We start from the raw sequence: 19,593 nt of genomic DNA on the forward strand, positions 1-19,593 counted from the left end.
TTAGGCTGTGCTCAATCCTATAAACCCGTCAGAACTGAATTTACAATAACCAAAATTGTGGTGCTTAGAGTAACTTGCTCTACAATCCTTTGTGGTGGTGCTAAAGCTTTAATTCCTAAAATATTAGTCTGTTGCAGCGATAATTATATTTGTGTGATTCAAATCCCAGCCATGGGAGTACATACCGCTCTCACTGTGGAAATGGTACGACGAGGAGGAGGGGATTGGAGTCCCGGGATTTATGCATGTCCTCTTGCAGTTTGGGTTCAGGCTTCCTTGTATTTAAAGCAAATAAGTTGCACTTAAAATGGAAAACAACCTTGTTTGTCTTCGGATGTCTGTGGTGGGGAGGAGCTCTCGCTGGTTTTCTCTCTCAGCAGCCGCCTCCCCGTCTGTGGAGCTGGTCCGTGCTCTCAGCCACTCACTGGCCTCTGTGTCTTTCACAGGCTCGGCCATGCCCCAAACACAGGCTGGGCTGTTTCCTTTGGGTTTTCTAGAGTTGTTCTTACTAGTGAGGCAGAAAGGCCTCTCTCCCCAGTCTGCATTTTTAGTGGTAGATTGCAGTTTTTGTATGTGGTTTTCCTCTCTTGCCCTTGGACCGAGTGTCCCTATATATTATCTATACTTGCAGGAGGCATTGAACTACTCCCCTAAAACATGCAGCCCAGTTTCCCTGCAAGAGGGAGCCGAGGCTCTGGGCGGCGTCTGGGCCATCTCATGGCGTGCACTGCTCAGTGAGCTCTCTGGGGTCTGCGTGATGCCAAGTCAGAGTTGGCAGAGGTGCACCCGTGTTTCTGTTCCCTCTCCTCTCCTCCTGCTCCCCTGCGTATGCCACCAGGAAAAGGCCCTACTATCTCTTGATTTAGTGTCAAATCCTGCACCACAGAGGACACCCCCACCCCTGAGTTTCATTCTAGAAGCTCTAGCCAGTGACTTGGTAATCTGTTTGGCATGTTCTTCTTGCTTGATTTCCTCTTTCAGAAAATCAGCACAGTGAAGAAGGCCTCAGATGTTCTCGTGCAGGAAGACACTTCTGTGGTTCTCGATTAAAGGCGTCTGTCTTTTAAAACTCAGTTCTCAAAAGCTGCAGTCACGGTGTTTTACAGCATTGATGTAAGTCTGTCATCTGCTTGCACCACCTCAAGGGCCAAAGCTCTGAGGACACGGAGAGCTGTTAAGCTGTTGGAATCATGAAAACTATTTTCACAATTTTCTTTTTTTATAAAGATTGGCACCTGAGCTAACATCTGTTCACAATCTCCTTTTTTCCCTTCTCCCCAAAGCCCCCCAGTACATAGTTGTATATTCTAGCTGTGAGTGCCTCTGGCTGTGCCATGTGGGACGCCGCCTCAGCATGGCCTGATGAGTGGTGTCATGTCCACGCCCAGGATCTGAACCGGGCCACCAAAGCGGAGTGTGCAAACTTAACCACTCGGCCACGGGGCCAGCCCGTGTTTTCACTAAATTTAAGTGAATTGGAATGTAGAATATTGGCAGTGGGAGGAAGGAAGAGAACTGTGTTGCTCAGGCTGCTTTTGGTTGTAAGTGACAGACATTCCAAACTTATAGGACTTAGGCAAAGAAGTGGTCACATAGACTTCAGCACATCACAGGAAGGCAACCGTGGAGCTGACCTCACGTCAGCCAGATCCAGAGACTTGAACACCATCAGGAATCTGTCTTCTCCCCTTCTCTCATCCTGGCTTCTGCCTCAGTCTGCCTCAGGCCTGGCCTGCTGCTCACCAGCTCTTTCACGTATTAGGGGACATGAGGACAGGCAGCTCTGGGGCCACATCCTTTTGGCTAGAGTTCCAGAAGGCAAGGATGAATATCCCTGCCAACTGCTGAATGGAAAACCTCAGAGAGTCTTGGGTTGGCCCTGCGTCATCCCGTGCTCAGCACTGGCTCAGCCCTCTGGTCAGGTGGGTGGGGTGCTCTGAGTGACTGCCTCCCCAGAATTACAGGGCAAGTGGGTGTTGGGGTGGTGGGGAGGGAGGAGCAGCTCACCAGGGCAAGAGTGGGAGCAGGTGCTCTTAAGGAACGAAGGAAGAAAGGGTTCAGAGAAGCCCCAAACAAGAACTGCCCAGCCCCAAACAACAGGGACGCAAAGAAGCAAGAGTGGGACTTAGTCCGTGACCTTGCTGTGAACCATAGAATCATGGAGGCAAGGGATGTACGGGTCTGTAGTGACTATCTGCTTCCATCCTCCAAGTGCAGAAATTGAGGTGCAGAAAGGTCTAATGATCTGCAGAAGGCCACAAACAACAGATACCCCCCACAGAGGCCAAGGACTGTTTGCAGCGTCCTCTGCAGGTTGAGCTTCATTTCCAGCTAAATTTTTCATCTAAAATGCACACTTGGTAGATTTCAGTTTCTGCCAGTTTCCAGTGTGGCAGCAGTGTAAAGCAGACAACACAGTGGCCGGCATTTACTGGACGTTTGTCTACACTGACCTCATCTGTAGACAGATGGCTATTATCCAGCAGCGGGAATGGCTTAGCTAATAAAATCTAAGAATATTAAATTAAAAAACAGTATAGAAATATACTGTTGTATATTTAGCTGAAGGTGAAGTATTTAAATTGTGTGGTAATAAAAAAAAGTCTTTATTAACACTGACATTACTTCAATAAATTAGATTTATTTCTTAGTTATCCTTTAGGTGATGTAATTGAAAATCAAGTGTCCCTACCAAGAAATTAAGTTTACAAGTTGAATTTTCTGTGCAGGTTTTTTTTTACAAGATTATTTCTGACCTATGGACTCTGTCTTTATGACTGGGTTTCATATGATTTATTTAGTCTTATCAATGCTGAATACTTACTTATGGCTTTGAGATTCTAAGAGTCTTGCATTTAACATCAGAAATTCAGGCTCGTTTTGGGAATGTTTTGAGCCAGACAGAACTTTGAATTCTGGATCTGCCACATATTAGCTCTGCGACCTTGGGCAATATTCCCACGTTCCTGTCTATAATACGGACTAAGAGCTGTCTCTTAGGACCAGTGGACAACTCTGTGAGATCAGCTATGAAAAGGTGCCTGCTATATATCAGGCTTCAATAAATGTCAGTTTTTTGCTCCTTTCTCCCAATCAGGAAAAAAGCCTTTAGTTAAGCAAAAAGTTATGTCTGGGAAAAACTAATCTCTTATATCAGACATCAGCCAAAGTTTGAGCTAATGTATGAAGACAGCATCTAATGTCTTTTGTATGAAGACCGAGTAAATTACAATCTAAAGATGGGTATTGATACTCTTTAATAGCATACTGAATTTGCTCAAAATAAACCAACTGCCTATAAAGTTATCATGAAACAATAATAATGAAATAATATGCAACATCTAGAGGTACTGAAAAAGTCACGAGTATGGGCAAATATAGGTACTGTTATTAGTATTATTACTGATGATAATAATACTATTAAAAGGAAAAAGTCAAGTGGAAACAAGGTGAAGCAAGTTTCAAATTGTAAACTATCCTAACTCCCCAGACAGGGAAGCAGAAGGTGGAACACACACGATGTGGAAATTGGAACAGGTCACCATCCGACTTATGGGTCTCGTTGGTCAGGGCTGCCCCTGAGTCTGTCTTTGCCGAGGTGATCTTGGTGATGATAAAATGCTCCCTGAGATGCCTGAGGGGCACTCAGGTGAGGCTGCTGGGTTGGCAGATGGAGACAGGCTCATGGAGCTCAGAAGAGCCTGGTCTGGGGCGTCGGCAGCTACGTTGCAGGTGGAAGCGAGCCTGGAAGACGGTCATTCTGCGTCTCGGATTACAGTCAGCAATCGAAAGGCTGGAAGTGACCGCCATTGATCACTGTCCAGGGCCCCAGCTGGAGGAGCTCTGTGCACGTGCACAGTGGGTTGTAAACACATCCTTTGTGAGCCTGAAAGATAGGAACAAATAGGGGACCCCTTGCCTTCTAGTGTGACAGCTCTCTTGCCCTCTAGCGTGACGTCAAATAGTAATACTTCAAGAAAGAGGAAGGCTTTGCTTCCTGGGTCAGGAGGGCAAGAAAGAGTCAGATTTTCTTAAGAACTAACAGGATATCACGTACAGAAAGGCTGTTTCAAATGGTCATGGGAATCATGTCGGGGGACAGGGCGGGGGAGCAGTGCAGAGAGTAAGGAACAAACGTCTGGCTTCCTCTAGAAAGAAATGGCAGCCTGCCCGTGTCACTTACTCTGCTTACGCACCGCTTATATTTGCTCATTCATGGCCTGAGAGCAGAGATTTCACAAGAATGGGGCTGCCTTCACTTTTTAGTGCCGTTTACTTGAAGCAGTTAATGTGTTTATGGATAATGTCTCCTTACTGCCTTCTAAGTCACATTCCAAACCCCTACATCACTTCGATAATAACACACCTGCCGGCGTGACTCACAGAGCCCGCACCCTCTCTCTGTCACAGGCTGCTCCTCCAACAGCCTCCACGGCCATCTGCCTCTGAGCTGGTGTCGCTGTGCCATGAAACACCGTGGGGTCTCCAGCCCTTGGCCCCCGCCCCTGTCCCGCTTTCCTCTGGCCTGGCACCTGGTGGAGCCCTGGGAGGCCTTCGCCGCTCTTGGGACCATCTTGAGCAGCTTTGAGATGTTGGCCCAGCCTGTGGCTGAGGAGCCGGGGAGGGCGAGGGCCCGGCTTGAGTCAGCGCCGCCCCCCTTGGCTTCAGTGCCCGCTTCAGAAGTTTTATGACATGGGAATGGCGTGGCTCTGGGTTTGAGGAAGGGATAGTAAAGGATGCCTCCGGGTCTTGGTGCTGGGCGTCTCCTCCCTTTGGCCAGAATCCAGCCCTGTGGGTACCGGCCAGATACAATCAGCAGTTGCAGGAGGCTGTGTGAAGGGGGTGTGAAATGAAACAGGAGGCTCCATCCTGGTGAACAAGTGTGGTCCCCCGTCTAATACCACTCTCACGTGTCAGCTGCAGCACCAGAAGCCAAAAATAAAATTGCTTTGGAAATCATAGATCCTTTTCCCCAGAGTAGAGGCCATGTCATGGGAAGGAAATGCTAGGAGAAAGAAAGAGAGAAACCAATTTAGTGCAAGTTTACATCTATTTACCAATAAGATAAATCCCATGAGTAAATCTGATAAGTAGATTTGAATCAACTACTTTTGGAATTTAAATCCTCTGGTGATGGATGTCTCTGCATGCTCTGTGACATGCATCCTTAACCAGTAACGCCCACGTCTGATTTACTTTTATAAAAGATAGAATATCTGATCCATTAGGTGTTATTTTTAGGCAACTTCTAATAATAATAATGACCTAAAATAAATCTATGTGTATTTCTTATACCTCTAAGTCTACCATACTGATATGATTACTGTTTCAGAGCTTATCATGATACATCAGACATTTCACTGCTAGTTTTCACGACCTTGTTTGTCCTGCAAGAACTCCTTCTACCCAGGAGTAGCGAAAGTATAGCAAAATGTTGAAGAATATATTCTAAATAGCAATGGTGGTTATTTCCGGAATGAGCCAGGGATTACAGATGACTTTTATTTTCTTTTGTCCTCCTCTCTGTATGTTCCAAATACTTCCACAGTAAAAACAGTTTCCATTTATTGAGTGTTTTCTCTGTGTCAGGTTGTGTGTGAAGTCTTTCATGTTCATCATTACATATGTTCACAATAACCCTATAAGAGAGGTCTATTATTACCCTCACTTTACACATGAAGAAACTAAAGTTTAAAGAGTTTAAATAAATTTGTCCAAGGACTCATAAGTGGTAGGGCCAGAATTGAAACTCTTGCATCTCTGATTCCAGAACTTGGATTATTGACCACTGTACTAAAGTTCATTTTTTTTTTGTAATCAGAAACACACACACATCCTCTATTTTTATTCTAAAAACAAACAAGAAACCCCACGGTTGCATTTAGCATGTAACTTGCACAACAAATATTAAATGTATCCCCAAATTTCCAGGCACATCTACTAAGGTCACAGTCCAACAGCTGATTAAGAAAAACTCAAGATTTACTTAAATTGAGGCTCACCATTTTTAATCAGCTTAAAAGTGTTATCTGAGGACGATGCCCACATCTATGATATTTAGGCATACAAGAGAAAAGAGTTAGAAAATAAGCATAGAAATTATTCAAATAAGGAAAAATAAATCTTTAAGAAATGACAATGTAAATTAGGTGTTTTTGCTGTTTTGTTTTGTTTTGTTTTTTGCCTGAAGAAGAAAAGGCTGCAGGAAGATTAAACCACAGTTTTGACATAAAGAAAGAACCATGGTGTGGTTAGTGGGAGCAGCTGTTTTCCAGTCTCAAGTCACATCTGGATATTATGTTTAGTTCTGGGTACCACATTTTAAGAGAGACCTTGATCAACCGGAGTGTGTCAGATGGGGTGAATATGGTGGGATGTACCTAGAAACAGCAAAATAGGAGTTACAGTTGCCGAAACTCTGGTTTTTCCAGGGAAAAGGCTGGAGAGAAACAAAAGATGTGGGTCCAAAGCTCTGAAAGTCTGCCATGTTGAAGAGGGTTTAGGTTTGTTCTGTATCTCACAGGAGAGCAACACTAAGACCAGTGAGGTCGGGTGTCAGTTCAATATAAAAAGAAATTCAGAGCCTAGCAAAACGGGCTGCAAGTGAACTAATGCAGTTCCCTGGGACTCGTCAAGCAGAAAGGAGGATGTCTGAAGCTTCTTCTTTGAGTGGGACTGGAGAACGATCAGTTGAGATGGTAGAATCTTCACAACCACTTTTAAAGAAATGAGAGGCAGCTTCTTTTAGGGAGTGACTTGAGAGTTCTTTTATCGGAAACCAGTGATACCACTTATATAATCTTCTTTCTCCTCTTCGGCCACACACGTGTATTCTTTTGTTCAATAAACATTTCTCCCAAATTATATGACATTGTGCCGCTCTCTGGAAATTTGCCTTTAAGCACTGAAAAATCTCCCCTTTCTTAATTGTTTGCTTAACACGACTCCCTGGGAGAAAATAGAGGGGGGAAAGAAAACTCCCACTTTTTAGACAGACATGAACAGAGGGCATGAGATCCAGACCAGTTCTCAGTGACGATGTTAACATCCCATGTGACCTTGAGTAAGTGATTAAGTTCTCTGTGCCTCAGTTCCCTCAGCAGTAGGACGGATGTAATGACTCTTGCTTCACGGCTCTGATGTGAATTAGGGAGTCACGTCTGCCCAGTTCTCTGAGGTCCTCGGATGAAAGGTGTTGTGTAAATAGCAGGTATCATTATTAACATTTAATGACCATATCTGTACTTAGGCTAATAAGTGCCCTAAGAAACAAAACTGTTACAGGCCACAGAAAAGCTTTCAAAGTCTGCGTACAAGTGTCTATGAAGACGTAGCTAGAATTATCGAGAGAGTTTTGTGTCTTGGTGTCAGCTTAAAGATTGCTGTCCCGTGGATTCACTCTGAGAGTGAGCTGCAGATTCAGGGGACGCTTTTTAAAGCACTTTTGCCGTCTTCAAACTAGTTTTCATTACTACTTTTAAATTAGTGGTAATTTGGAAACCTTAAAATTATTCCATTTTTCTTATCTAATTATAGTCTCAGTGGAACATTTTCAATACCTAAATATGCTAACTGTGGTAGTTATCTTTTTTGTATGTATATGAGGAAGATTGGCTCTGAGCTAACATCTATGCCAATCTTCCTCTATCTTGTATGTGGGACACCATCGCAGTGTGGCCTGATGAGCGGTGTGTAGGTTTGCACCCAGGATCCAAACCCTCAAACCCCGGGCTGCCAAAGCAGAGCATGCAAACTTACCCACTATGCCACCGGCCAGCCCCAGTTTTTATCTTTTTTTCTCTTGCGAACAGCAGCTTTTGTCCTTAACACAGGCAGAACACATAAGAATGGTGTCGCCGTGGTGAAGAAATAGAGGCTGTCTTGCTTTGTCTTCTCTCCTGTGTAGGTGGGTCACTGCTGCGACCCCAGCTTGGGTCTTCTCCCGACTCCTTGTGGTCGCAGAAATGGCAGAAGCTTGGGGGAGCTGTACAGGGGGAGGGCCTTCTTTGATCTTAGATGACAAATTTAAAAGATAAGCATTTAAAGGGAAGGAAAAATATAGAAAAAGGAGCAATGATAAGACTGAACAGCTCAGTTGTCACTTCCATATCTGCTTCCAGATGACTGGTGGAAGGGTCCTTCACAGGAAAAAGCAAACTACCCAACAGGAAAACGGGCAATAGATATGTGCAAAGATGTCCAAAAAGAAGCCTGACTGATGAATAAATATGAACAGATGCCTGGAGAAATCCAAATTAAATGGTAAAGAGACACTGTTTCACACTTTAGGTTTTTCAGCAAAACATTTTTATTTAAAAAATACCACGTGTGAGGGGCTGGCCCCGTGGCCGAGTGGTTAAGTTCGCGCGCTCCGCTGCAGGCGGCCCAGTGTTTCGTTAGTTCGAATCCTGGGCGCGGACATGGCACTGCTCATCAGACCACGCTGAGGCAGCATCCCACATGCCACAACTAGAGGAACCCACACCGAAGAATACACAACTATGTACCGGGGGGCTTTGGGGAGAAAAAGGAAAAAATAAAATCTTTAAAAAAAAAAAAAAAAATACCACGTGTGAAGGAGAGAGTGAATTGATGCTGCTATGGGGAGTATGAATTGATACAACCCCTGCAGAATAATTCAACACTATCTAGTAAAATTGAAGATGTGTATACACTAAGGTTCAACATTTCACTTCCAGACTTACACGCTAGAGAAACTCTTGCACATGTGTACAAGGAAACGTGAAGGAGGACACTCATAGCACCATTTGTTTGTAATAGTGAGAAACTATCTAAATGGTGGAAATAATCTAAATGTCCACCAAAAGGAGGCCAGTAAATAAAGTGTGATACATTCATGTAATGGAATACTGTGCACGACACAGCAGTGAAATGGCATTAACTAGAGTTACAAGTATCATTCTGGACGACTCAGAAACATAATGTTCAGGACAAAGCAAACAAAAGCTGTGGGGGCATACAGGAAAAATATCATTTACATAAAGTTAAAAATATTCAGAAGAAGATGACTACTGATTTTTATTATAGAGAAATTCAAACTCTTAATCTGCACCTAGAGTCTGAACTCCCAGTCTTGGCAGTTTCTCCTAAGTTAGTATTTCAGCACTTTCTTGAAACTTTTACCCTGATCGTGCCAAGTAGTTGCTACAATCAAGATTTCTGTAGAATTCAGTAGGAATGGGCTCCAAGGGTCACCACACCCCTCCAAGAAATAGTTGTTCTAACCCAGAGCCGTCCAATAGAAACATCATGTGAGCCACATATGTAATTTAAGATTTTCTGGTACCCACAGTAAAAAAAATAAAAATGAACAGGTGACATTAATTTTGATAATAGATTTTATTTAACTAAACATATTCAAAATACTCTATATGAAATCAATAGGCATTTTTAACAAGATATTTGAAATATGTTTTACACTAAGTCTTTAAAATCTGGCGTGCATCTTACACTTAGAGTGCACCTCTATTTGGATGCTGAATTCTCATTAGAAATACTTGCTCTACATTTGGTGGTAAACTTTAGAGTTGTGAAGATAAATTCATATATCCAACCTTTCCCAAATATACGTAAAAGTTGTCTAACAACTGAATCAAGTATTGGTTTTTAAATTTAAATTTTAATTAATTGAAGTTAAATACAAAGACAAGTTCAGTTCCTTGTTCTCACTCGCCACATTTCAAGAGCTCACTAGCTACACATGGCTCTTGGCTACCATATTGGATAGAGCAGGTCTCACCTGTAGTCCTAAGAAATGATCTATATCTACCTACCTTTCCTCTCTGGGATTCCTCTTTTCGTATGATTGAAATCCAACTACAGAAGTATGCAGCAGCCTTACTGGATGCAGAGCCACCTGCAGTGAAAGGTGTGTGTTGACCAGCAAGAGTCAAGGCCACTTAATGACTGGAGTCTAGCCTGATTCATAGGCTCAGCCACCTACTCCCAACACCTCTCAACTGCCTGCTGCAGTACTTGGCTCCCACACCCAAAGCTGGGGAGCATCCCCCAAGGGGCCACACCCTTGGCTTGACTCTGGGTCTGAGTGTCTGTTTTAAACTGTTAAGTCTCCAAAGTGTGAGCCATTCAGTTTTGTAAAACACCAACCCCTTTCCAAGTTTGGTGCTTGGGCGTCCTCTGGGACTTGTGGATAATTAAACACAAGAACCTAAAAGAACTCATCTGAGGAGAAATACGCAGAGGCTGGCAGAGGAGAGATGGTAGGAGCCCAGAAACTGTGATGATAAGCAACATTAGAGGTGGGTGGGGAAAAAAGACATTAGGGTATTCAAAGTGAAACCGAGCTTGTGGAGTCGAGTTAGATGGCGCGGGGCACGATTTGGCAGAAAATGTGGGACTCTCTGGGACAGAGCCTTGGAACCAGAAGCCTAAACCAACCCAAGCCTGAAATGAAACAGACCTGGACTGTCGTTCTGACTTTGCCACTTGGAGTCCAAAGCAGTCAGCAGCATGCCTGGTTAGGAAACAGCCACCAGAGTGCCAGTGGTTAAAATGGAGGGATATTTGATTTTTCAGTGAAAGGCCATCAGACTCCATAGTATTCTAAAATATCCTCACATTTTTATTATGCTTAATGCCAGCTTACGCACATGACACACTACTCACGCACACTTACAGAACCATAGAAAGGGCATAGAATGGTTTCTTAAGAAAACAACAGCAACAAAGCCTTTGAAACTATTGATAATTAATAAGCCAGGCAGTAGCAATTAATATGTGCAGAGATGGGGCGCCTACTGTTCTCCAAGCCATAGCTCATTTCAAATACTCACCCTGTAATTTATGAGTGATATTTAATACCTCAGTGACCATAAACCTCAATGGTTTATTACCACTGCTTAGCATACCTTTGATGTGCTGCCCAGCACTACACAATCCAAAACAAATTACTTTCAGGAAGCTGGATATTATATAAATGCAGGAAAGTCATAAATAATGCACAGGAGGAACATTTTCTGTGGGTTCTGACATGCCACAATGGGCCTCTGTGAGTCTGACTTCTCGACATCTCCCGGGCCGGGGATGAGGGGCAGGAGGGCAGTCTGTCTGAGCAGCGCTGGTCAGACAGGGTGGGAACACTGACTCCAGGCACCACGGACACCACTTTCTAAACCTATAGCAGAGGCAGATGCAAATCAAATGAGGACCCTTTAGGAAGTTATGGTCTTCTTAACAAGCTACAGATGTATGAGGAATAGCCTGTTCATTCATGTTTTTGGTTGGCTTTTCACAATCTTCTTCCTTGCTATCCATGCACGTGTGTTGGCTCCCTTTCCCATTCTCACCAGCAGCTGTTCAAAACGCTCCGTTCTCTTCGAGGGCCTGAGCCCCCCACACCTGCTGTCTTGGAAGATGAGATATTGTACTAACTCACTGAGGAAACAGAGGTCAGTAGGCAAGAGCTACCCCATCTTTCCTCTCCAGCATATTCAGACATGTTCCCCCATCCTTACTGACTTCTTTTATCTTGAAGGGGATGATTCTTTCCAAAGCCTTTGTCCTTGATCACATCCCCTCCACTCTCCTTGGGCATCATGACTGATAAACTATCCCCTTACCTCTGCAGTCCTCTCTCCCTCCACTGGCCCCTTGCCTTCGCTCCTCACATAGGATGGAATATACCACATACTACAAATGAACAAGCAAGCAAATTAAAACCTTCTCCATGACCATATTCCCTTTTTACTCTCTCTGCCCCACATTCAGCTTCTTGCAAAGAGATGGCCTTTGCCCCATTCAGACCTTGCCCTCATTGTCAAGCAGACTCTGTCTTCCACAATCTACCAAGCATCTTCTGGGGGTTTTCCACATCCCATGACCTCCTTTAGGTCTTGTCTTGTGAGACTGCTTGAAGGGTTGGCTGTCACTGCCCTTCCCTACCCGCTACTTGAAACTTTCATCTCCCAGGCTGTGTGTCCATATTCTTGTTTAGGACTTTTTTCCCTCTGGTCTCTTTTGCTGGCTATGCTTGCACTGCCATCCTCTTCTCTTCTCTGTATACTCTTTCTGTGCAGTCTTGTCTTCTTCACCAGCTTCAGCCATCCTTCAAAAATCAGTGGTTCACAGTCCTATCTCTGAACCTCAACTCCCTAAACTTCTCTGGTTTCCCACTGGACAACTCCACTAGGTATCCTACAGGTCAACTTTCCAAAATATAAGTTAGAATGAAAGATAGAATGTTTGAAAGGTGCCAAAATATCACCCCACAAGTCACTTGCTAATTGCAAAGGAGAAAATGTCTTTTTACAATGGAGGGAAGTGATGGCCACCACCTTAACTAATCAAGTGGCCAGATAGGGTAATACCAGTTGTGGAGAAACCTGGCATTGTATACCTGCTGATTGGATAAAATAGAAAGTGTATGCATTACCTGTAAATTATTTTTGCCAAAAATGTTTAACTTGAATGTAATCAAGCCTTTAGACCTAACCTCCTGTTATGTAAAACACTGGGGATAGAGGAACAAGGTAAATGACACCATGAGGTAACCATCAGATAAATCCAGATTGTGAGACATCTCTAAGACAACCGGCTTGGTCTCTTCAAAAAGACAATAAATAATAGAAGTCAACATCATTTAGAAAACAGAGAATGTTCTAGAACAAAAGAACTAAGGTGAGATAACCAAATGCAACGCATGAAACTTGATTGGGTTCTGCTTTGAACAGCCAGCTATAAAAGATATTTGGGGTACAATGTGGGAAATTTGAACATGGGCTTTAAATTACATAACATTAGAGAAATGGCATAAATTTTCTTTAATGTCATAATAGTTTCGTGTTTATGAAGGAGAATGTTCCTATTCTTGGGAGATACATGCCGAATTATTTAGGGATAAATTTTCATGATGCCTGCAACTTACTTTCAAATGTTTCTGCAAAAACACACATCTCTGTGTGTGTGTATCTGTGTGTGTATGTATAAATCAAATATGGCAAAGTATTAATAACTTTTACATTTAGATGATAAGTGTAGGAGTATTCAATTTACTTTCAACCAACATTCTTGTGTGTTTTAAATTTTTCATTAAAAAATTAGAAAAAAGGGGCCAGCCCAGTGGTGTAGTGTTTAAATTCATGTGCTCAGCTTCAGTGACCCAGGGTTCACAGGTTTGGATCCTGGGTGTGGATGTACACATCCCTCATCAAGCCATGTTGTGGTGGTGCCCCACATATAAAGTAGAGGAAGATTGGCAACAGATGTTTGCTCAGGGCCAATCTTCCTCACCAAAAAAAAAAAAAAAGAAAGAAAGAAAGAAAAGAAACAGAAGAGTCAAAAAATATACATATAAATGTAAAACTTTTCTTTATTCTCCCCTGCTCCTTCTTTTCCATTCACTCTTCACCAAGTACATCAAGCTACAAGTCTTGGCATCATCTGTGAGGTCTTCCTCAGGTCTCCTGTCTCCCTCCATCCTATCAGGAGGCTGTCATTTCTCCCTCTCTGGAGTCTCTCCAGCTCATTGCTGCTGCACTGCCCTCATCAGGCCTCCAGGCTGGATCACCAGGATCCCTACACCTGGGGCCAGGCCCCTCCCCCATCATTCCATCCCCCCATCCACTCCCCTGAGGAAACCTTTCTACAGGTCCCCACTGCCTGCAAAATCAGATCAAATTCCCTGAAATAAAAATGTAGAAGGATAACACTGAAGTGCAATCTGGAGGTGAGGATGTGGAGGAGGTCAAATTAACATCCAGAGGTGCCCTCAGGCTTTGGACTCCAAAGCTAGAGTTCTGATGCCCAGGCTGCCTCACTCCAGGCTTCACCTTTGTGCTGGAAGAGCAGAGGAGATGGGCCTAGGAAAAAGCCCAGTGCTCTCTGTCTGCCTGGAGAAAGAGCACATTGATGGATCAGCAGAGCAGAAGTCTAGATTTGTAAGGCCTACAAAAGAGAGAGAGTCTTTCAACTATCACAGCCAGGACTTCAGAAGCTCAATGAGAGCCTCACTCTATGGACTGCAGAAGTGTTTAGACACCTGCTGGAGAAGCTGGGGGAGCAGCCCCTCTCACACATTGTCAGCGTGAGGGTGAGTTGGTATAGTCCCTGTGGAGGGCAATTCCACAACATCTAAAGGAGTCCACCCTCAGGTCCAGGCAACCTCACTCTAGAAAACCTGTCCCAAGATATACGTGCACATACGCAAAATGATGGATGGTGTGTGAAATGTTGCCATGCCACTCACTAAAACATTGTTGGAACTGGTAAAATATTGAAATAAGCCAAAAAGCCACTGTTAAGATACTAGTTAAATAAATGTTGATACATCAACCCAAAGGAATACCATGCAGCTAACTTAAAGAGTGGGGAAGATCCAGATGCACAAAGATCTACAAGATATACCGTGATGTGAGAAAAGCAAGGTGCGTCAGGCGTGTACCGGATCTAAATGTTCAAGAACTGGAAAGTCCCAAGGACGCACCAAGGTAATGCAGCAATATTAGCAGCCGAAAGGGTCCATCGTTTCTAAGGTTAGGAAAATCCAGGGAGGACATTGGGGTTGTCAGAACCTGGAAACTTGAGGAGACATTCCACGGAGCAGGGACTCAGGTGTCTGAGAAGGGGCACCGCCTGGCTGGTGCTGCTGTCTCTGTGGGGGAGGCGGTGCGGACGCTAAGACCGCTCTAGGAGCTCAGGGACAAGCTGCGGTGGGAACCAACTGCACCGTTACATTCCCTTCTTCCTGCCCCCCAGTCTTCCTCTAGGATTCTCTCTTGGCTGACTCTCACAGAGGACCACCTGACTAAGGACTCCCAGAGTGGAGCACAGAAGGATGGATTTGAAGCTGAGAGGTAACAGCTTAGAAACAAGCACACTAGACTCAGCAAGGATGACCACTTTGGGCGCAGGGTCATACGTGCGGCTGTTGGAATGGGTGCACTTGTGAGTGACGGTGGACTTCCCACCACAGCCCAGGATTGGGGCTGCCTCCAAGGGTGACGTTCAGATTCACACCGGTAGACTATGTGTCTTCTGTGGGCCAGAACCTTGGCAGACTTCTTTGTACACATTAGTTTTATTTACCCTTCCGATATCACTGATGATGAATAATAGTGTCACTTTACAAATGAGGAAGTTGATTGAGAAAACGAAACACTTCTAAGTAGAGGATGTCCTTCGTCCCCTCCTCCCCTGTATTTCTCCCTCCTGCTCATTCAGTCGGATAATGGAGGGTTAGTTCACTAACCTAATCAGTGGTTTCAGCCACTCGCCTGAAAGCACCCCTGGGGTGTTATCCGGGATGGATGGGGTGGCGGCCATGCTGTGACACATGTCACACTGTAGGGGAAACAAGTCAGGGCCTGTTCCCTAATCCTCAAGCACCTGGCCTTGGGGAGGCTGACTTCTCAAACGCCTGCCTGTCTGCACTCTCCAGTTTCCTCCTTTCTACATCCATCTTCAGGTGCCCGGTCTTGAGAGAAGGCTCAGAAGCCAAATGAGCTTTGCAACAGGAAAGACAACAGTTGACACCATCTCCTTGAGTCAACAGCTGTGGCTGAAAGCAAATAAAAAGATAGCCGTGTGGTGTGATTCCAAAGGAAATGCTTAGAGGAGTGGGTTTCACACATCTTTCCCAGAAGGCAGGATTTGTCTATCGCAGCGACTTCTTAGCGTGTTTGTGAATCGTGTCGCTGCCCTGCCAGCTCCTCCCTGCCCTGCTGTCTTTTATTCAGGTCGGACAACACCCCCACACTTCTCCCCAGGGTGGTGATCGGAGGGAGGGCTAATTTAAGTGTTTGCCCTCTTAACTTGAGGCCATACTCTACAAAGGAAATTCTTAAAAATAAAAAATAAACTTATTTACACAATAGCTGTGATGCCAAATGAATACCAAGCAGCTCTTAACTGGGTTTTATAAATAGAGCAGAAAGAATATCTTCACAAAACAGATAAACAATAATAAACTAACCAAGATGTAAACTTTGCCCTTCAAGTGGCTCACTCAGAAATATAAACAACAGCTGTGCTGCCTTCTTTTTTTTTTTGGGAGGAAGATTGTCACTGAGCTAACATCTGTGCCAATCCTCCTCTGTTTTATGTGGGATGCTGCCACAGCGTAGTTTGACAAGCAGTGCTAGGTCCATGCCTGGGGTCCAAACCTGTGAACCCTGGGCCACCGAAGCAGAGTGCACAAACTTAACTACCCTGCCACTGGGCCAGCCTCCAGTTGTGCCTTCTTAAAGAAATCTCATCATAAGAAAATTCGAACTTACAAAATAACCAAATTAACACATGATTATGTGGTTTACGAAGGAATCTCTGCAAAATAACCAAGGCTTCTTTCAGTTGTTTCCCCGCTAGGACCTCCTTCCACCACACCCCTTGCTGCCCAGCTACGCATAAGTTCTTGGAGAGAAGGCCATTTCCTGAAGCGAGAGGCATCAGCACTCAGGACGAGGGGTTTTACTGGCCCATCGAGGGCTCTGTCTGAATCCGGCGCCGAGGCCTGCTCCTGGGCTTTGTTATTTCCTCCCTTGGCTCCCCGTCTGTGCTTCCTGGGGAGCCTACACCCACTCAAGGACAGGCTCAGCAATTTCCAGGCAAACTCCCCCAGCCTGCTTTCCGTGATCCACCGCCCCGTGTGCTCTGCCTAATTCCCATTCCCGAGGCTTCTCTGAATGACCACAGTCAGAGTGGACACGGTATCCACCCCTGGACTCCCTGGAAGGAACTTGAGTAGCTCCACTTACCACCAAGCACGCTGAAGGCAAATGAATTGTTTCACTCTCAGTTGCGATGTTACTTTGGGTGAGAACTAAAATCATTTGAACTTATAAAATACTGGAATCATCTTTTTTTTCTTTAATACATTTGCACCCCTATTCTCTCTTTTTCTCATAATATTTTTATATGAAAATGTATGTATTGAGATGTTACCACAGACTGCTCTGACTTTTATCCAAACCCACAGGCCTCAGCACTGAGCAAAAAATCCAGCAAAATTAGATGGTCTTGGTAGATTTCTAAAGCTTGCAGTTTCCAACCAGGCTAGAAATAGCATCGGGAAGAAGCCTTTTGTGTGACATGATGGTTTTGTTGCCAGTCCTCAGTCACCCTTTAATAGGGTTAAGGTTTGAAAAAGCCACTGTTAAAAATGTTAACTAAATAGATTAGACTTTCAGAAATTGGAATAGAGTTTGAATTACGTGAAAGATTTGTGTTGTCCTTTATTTCACTTGAAGATTCCCTTTGCCCCAACGAATGATGGATTTGCCCAGTAAATGTGGGTGCTGGAGGCCACTGTCCGTTGATATGAAACAGCTGGGGAGCTGTGAGGCCCTGTGGAAAAGACCAGCTTCTGTTTCGTGGAAATGCTCGGTCAGATGGCCACGTGTATACTCACTATTGTGCTTGTGACAAGGGATACACAAATGCCTGTTTCAAACAGTTTTAACGTAATCTCTCCCACACTTACAATTTCCCCATTTGCTTCTCTTTCTCTCCCTCTGTACATGTGTGTGCACATGTGAGTGTATGTATATATATATATATACATGTATATTATTATTTATTTAATAAAATCTAAATTTCCTGAGAGGTACTGTTGCAGGGAGTTCTATTATTAATCCGTAGGTGGAAATCTGATCACTGAGAAGTAAGGTAATCTCTCTCCTAACAGCTGGGTGGGCCCCGTCCAAGTTTGCAGAGGCATTTAGACCACCCAAAAGCAACCGGAATGCCAATATATTTTGAATATTAATGTAAAGTAAATGTTAGCTTTCTCATAATTTGAGCTAAGCGCAATAAACAACAAGTGACTCCAGAAAGATCACAGGAGCTTTAAGACATTTGCTGTGACGGTATTAACAATCAGATGAAGATATCAGACTCCGTTCCCACATGAACGATTGCATATTCCGCTTCTCTCAAGTCAGCTCGAAGAGCACAAAATGTTAGAAAAGCCCTCAGTTCTTTCAACATAGGCAGAACCAACTGGCCAATGGCAAATAAGTCAAATCTCTGCAACTGGGCCGGGCTCCACAGCTGGGCGAGAGAATTCATCCTGATCTACGTACTGCCTCCCACACATTGATCTGCCTCAACCATCAATTTTTCCACTTTGCCATTTAATGAGCTATTAACTCCCTCTGTGTAGAGACCATATACCTTCCTTGTTTCTGTTCCAACTACATGGGGTCTATTGAAAAATGTGGACCCTGCGAGAGCCCAAAAAATATTTGACTCAAATGGACGAGAGTGTCAATAGAGTGTAGGGGCACAAATGAGAAGAGTGAAGAAAACATGAACCACAGCAAGAAGACTATAACTAAAGAGGTAAAAGTGAGTTTTCCCTTTTATTAAACATGGGCATTCATATTGCTTGGAGCTGGTTTCTCATGGTGTCAAGCCAGTGAACAGGGCTTCCAGGACAGAAGTCAGGGTCCAAGGCAAACAGAGGCAGCAGAAGGAGTGCAAGGCAGGCTGGGTGGAGGCTGGGGAGCTGGAGAGCACAGTGCTCGTCTCAATGCGGGAGTGGCTCCCACACTCCAGCCTGTTGATGCCCACAGGAAGGCAGCACCAGTGGCGTTAACGGATTTTCAGGAGAAGCCAGAGTTCTAAGAATCTATGAGGAATCTCTCAATTTTTAAGTGTTACGAGCTAAATTTAAAAAAGATCTAAACACCAGGCAAATAAAACAAAACATTTCTGTGCGCTGCCAGTTTGCAATCTCTGTGGAATGGCTATCTTGGAGGAGGTGAGGACAGGTGGGCAACATGTCACAGTGGGGATGCAAGCACAGAATGAGTGGTTAGACTCCAGAACTGTCAGGGTCCTTCCCAATTCTGAGACTCTATCTAGGACTGATAAACCCACACTTGCGGTCAAATTTCCTGATGACCACCAATTCTGTTCCTTATTCCAGCAAAGCATGAGCTATACTCCCCTACTATTGAGTACCCTAGCACCAAGTACCACAGTACTGAGTACCCAGCACTGAGTGCCCCACTACTGAGTACCAAAGCACTGAATACCACAGTACTGAGTACTCCAAGTGCCTCACTCCATCCCTTGGTTTTCAATTCAACCATTTCTTACTGGTCTCAAAGGACGCCCGTGAGAACAAAGTTAAAATTAAGTCAAATGCATTTGATATTTATCAAATACTAGACACACATCTTTGTCTTCCATAGAAGAAACTCAGAAAATTATACCCGTAGGCTTTCAGTAACGGAAATCATTTACTCAAAATGGTTTTCTTCTGCACGTCAAGGCATGGCTGACGATTGGGACTTCACAAGTGAATGGAGTCGCAAACTCCGTACTCAGTGGGCCTCACTGAATGCTTTACCAGGTGTCACTTGCGAAATGTGAAGTCCCAAACCTCTTACAGACACCTCAGACCAAACTAAGTCTGAAGAACAACAACACAGCAGGGTTAATAATTTAAGATCGGGTGTTCCCGGAATCAAAGAACCAAGACCACAAGAAGGAGAAAGCTGTGACCCACCATCTTCTTCATGAACTATGGCCAGTGCTTTCTTTCTCAACGTCCACCTAGCAGTAAATCCCGGTGGCTTGGGTCTAGCAGAGAGAGGAGACTGCTCTCACCAC

At 44.3% G+C, this 19,593-nt stretch overlaps 1 long non-coding RNA gene across 1 annotated transcript; it reads right to left on the reverse strand.

Annotated features, from left to right (window-relative positions):
- Positions 1-2,662: 2,662 nt before the first annotated feature.
- Positions 2,663-9,955, reverse strand: LOC124237241 (uncharacterized). Its single transcript, XR_006887967.1, has 3 exons — positions 9,795-9,955; positions 7,759-8,011; positions 2,663-5,005 (listed from the first exon to the last, which is right to left on the reverse strand). It is a non-coding gene; the product is annotated as an uncharacterized LOC124237241 (long non-coding RNA).
- Between the last annotated feature and the right edge of the window lie 9,638 nt (positions 9,956-19,593).

This window comes from Equus quagga, chromosome 3, assembly GCF_021613505.1.
Source record: "Equus quagga isolate Etosha38 chromosome 3, UCLA_HA_Equagga_1.0, whole genome shotgun sequence".
Lineage (NCBI taxonomy): Eukaryota > Metazoa > Chordata > Mammalia > Perissodactyla > Equidae > Equus > Equus quagga.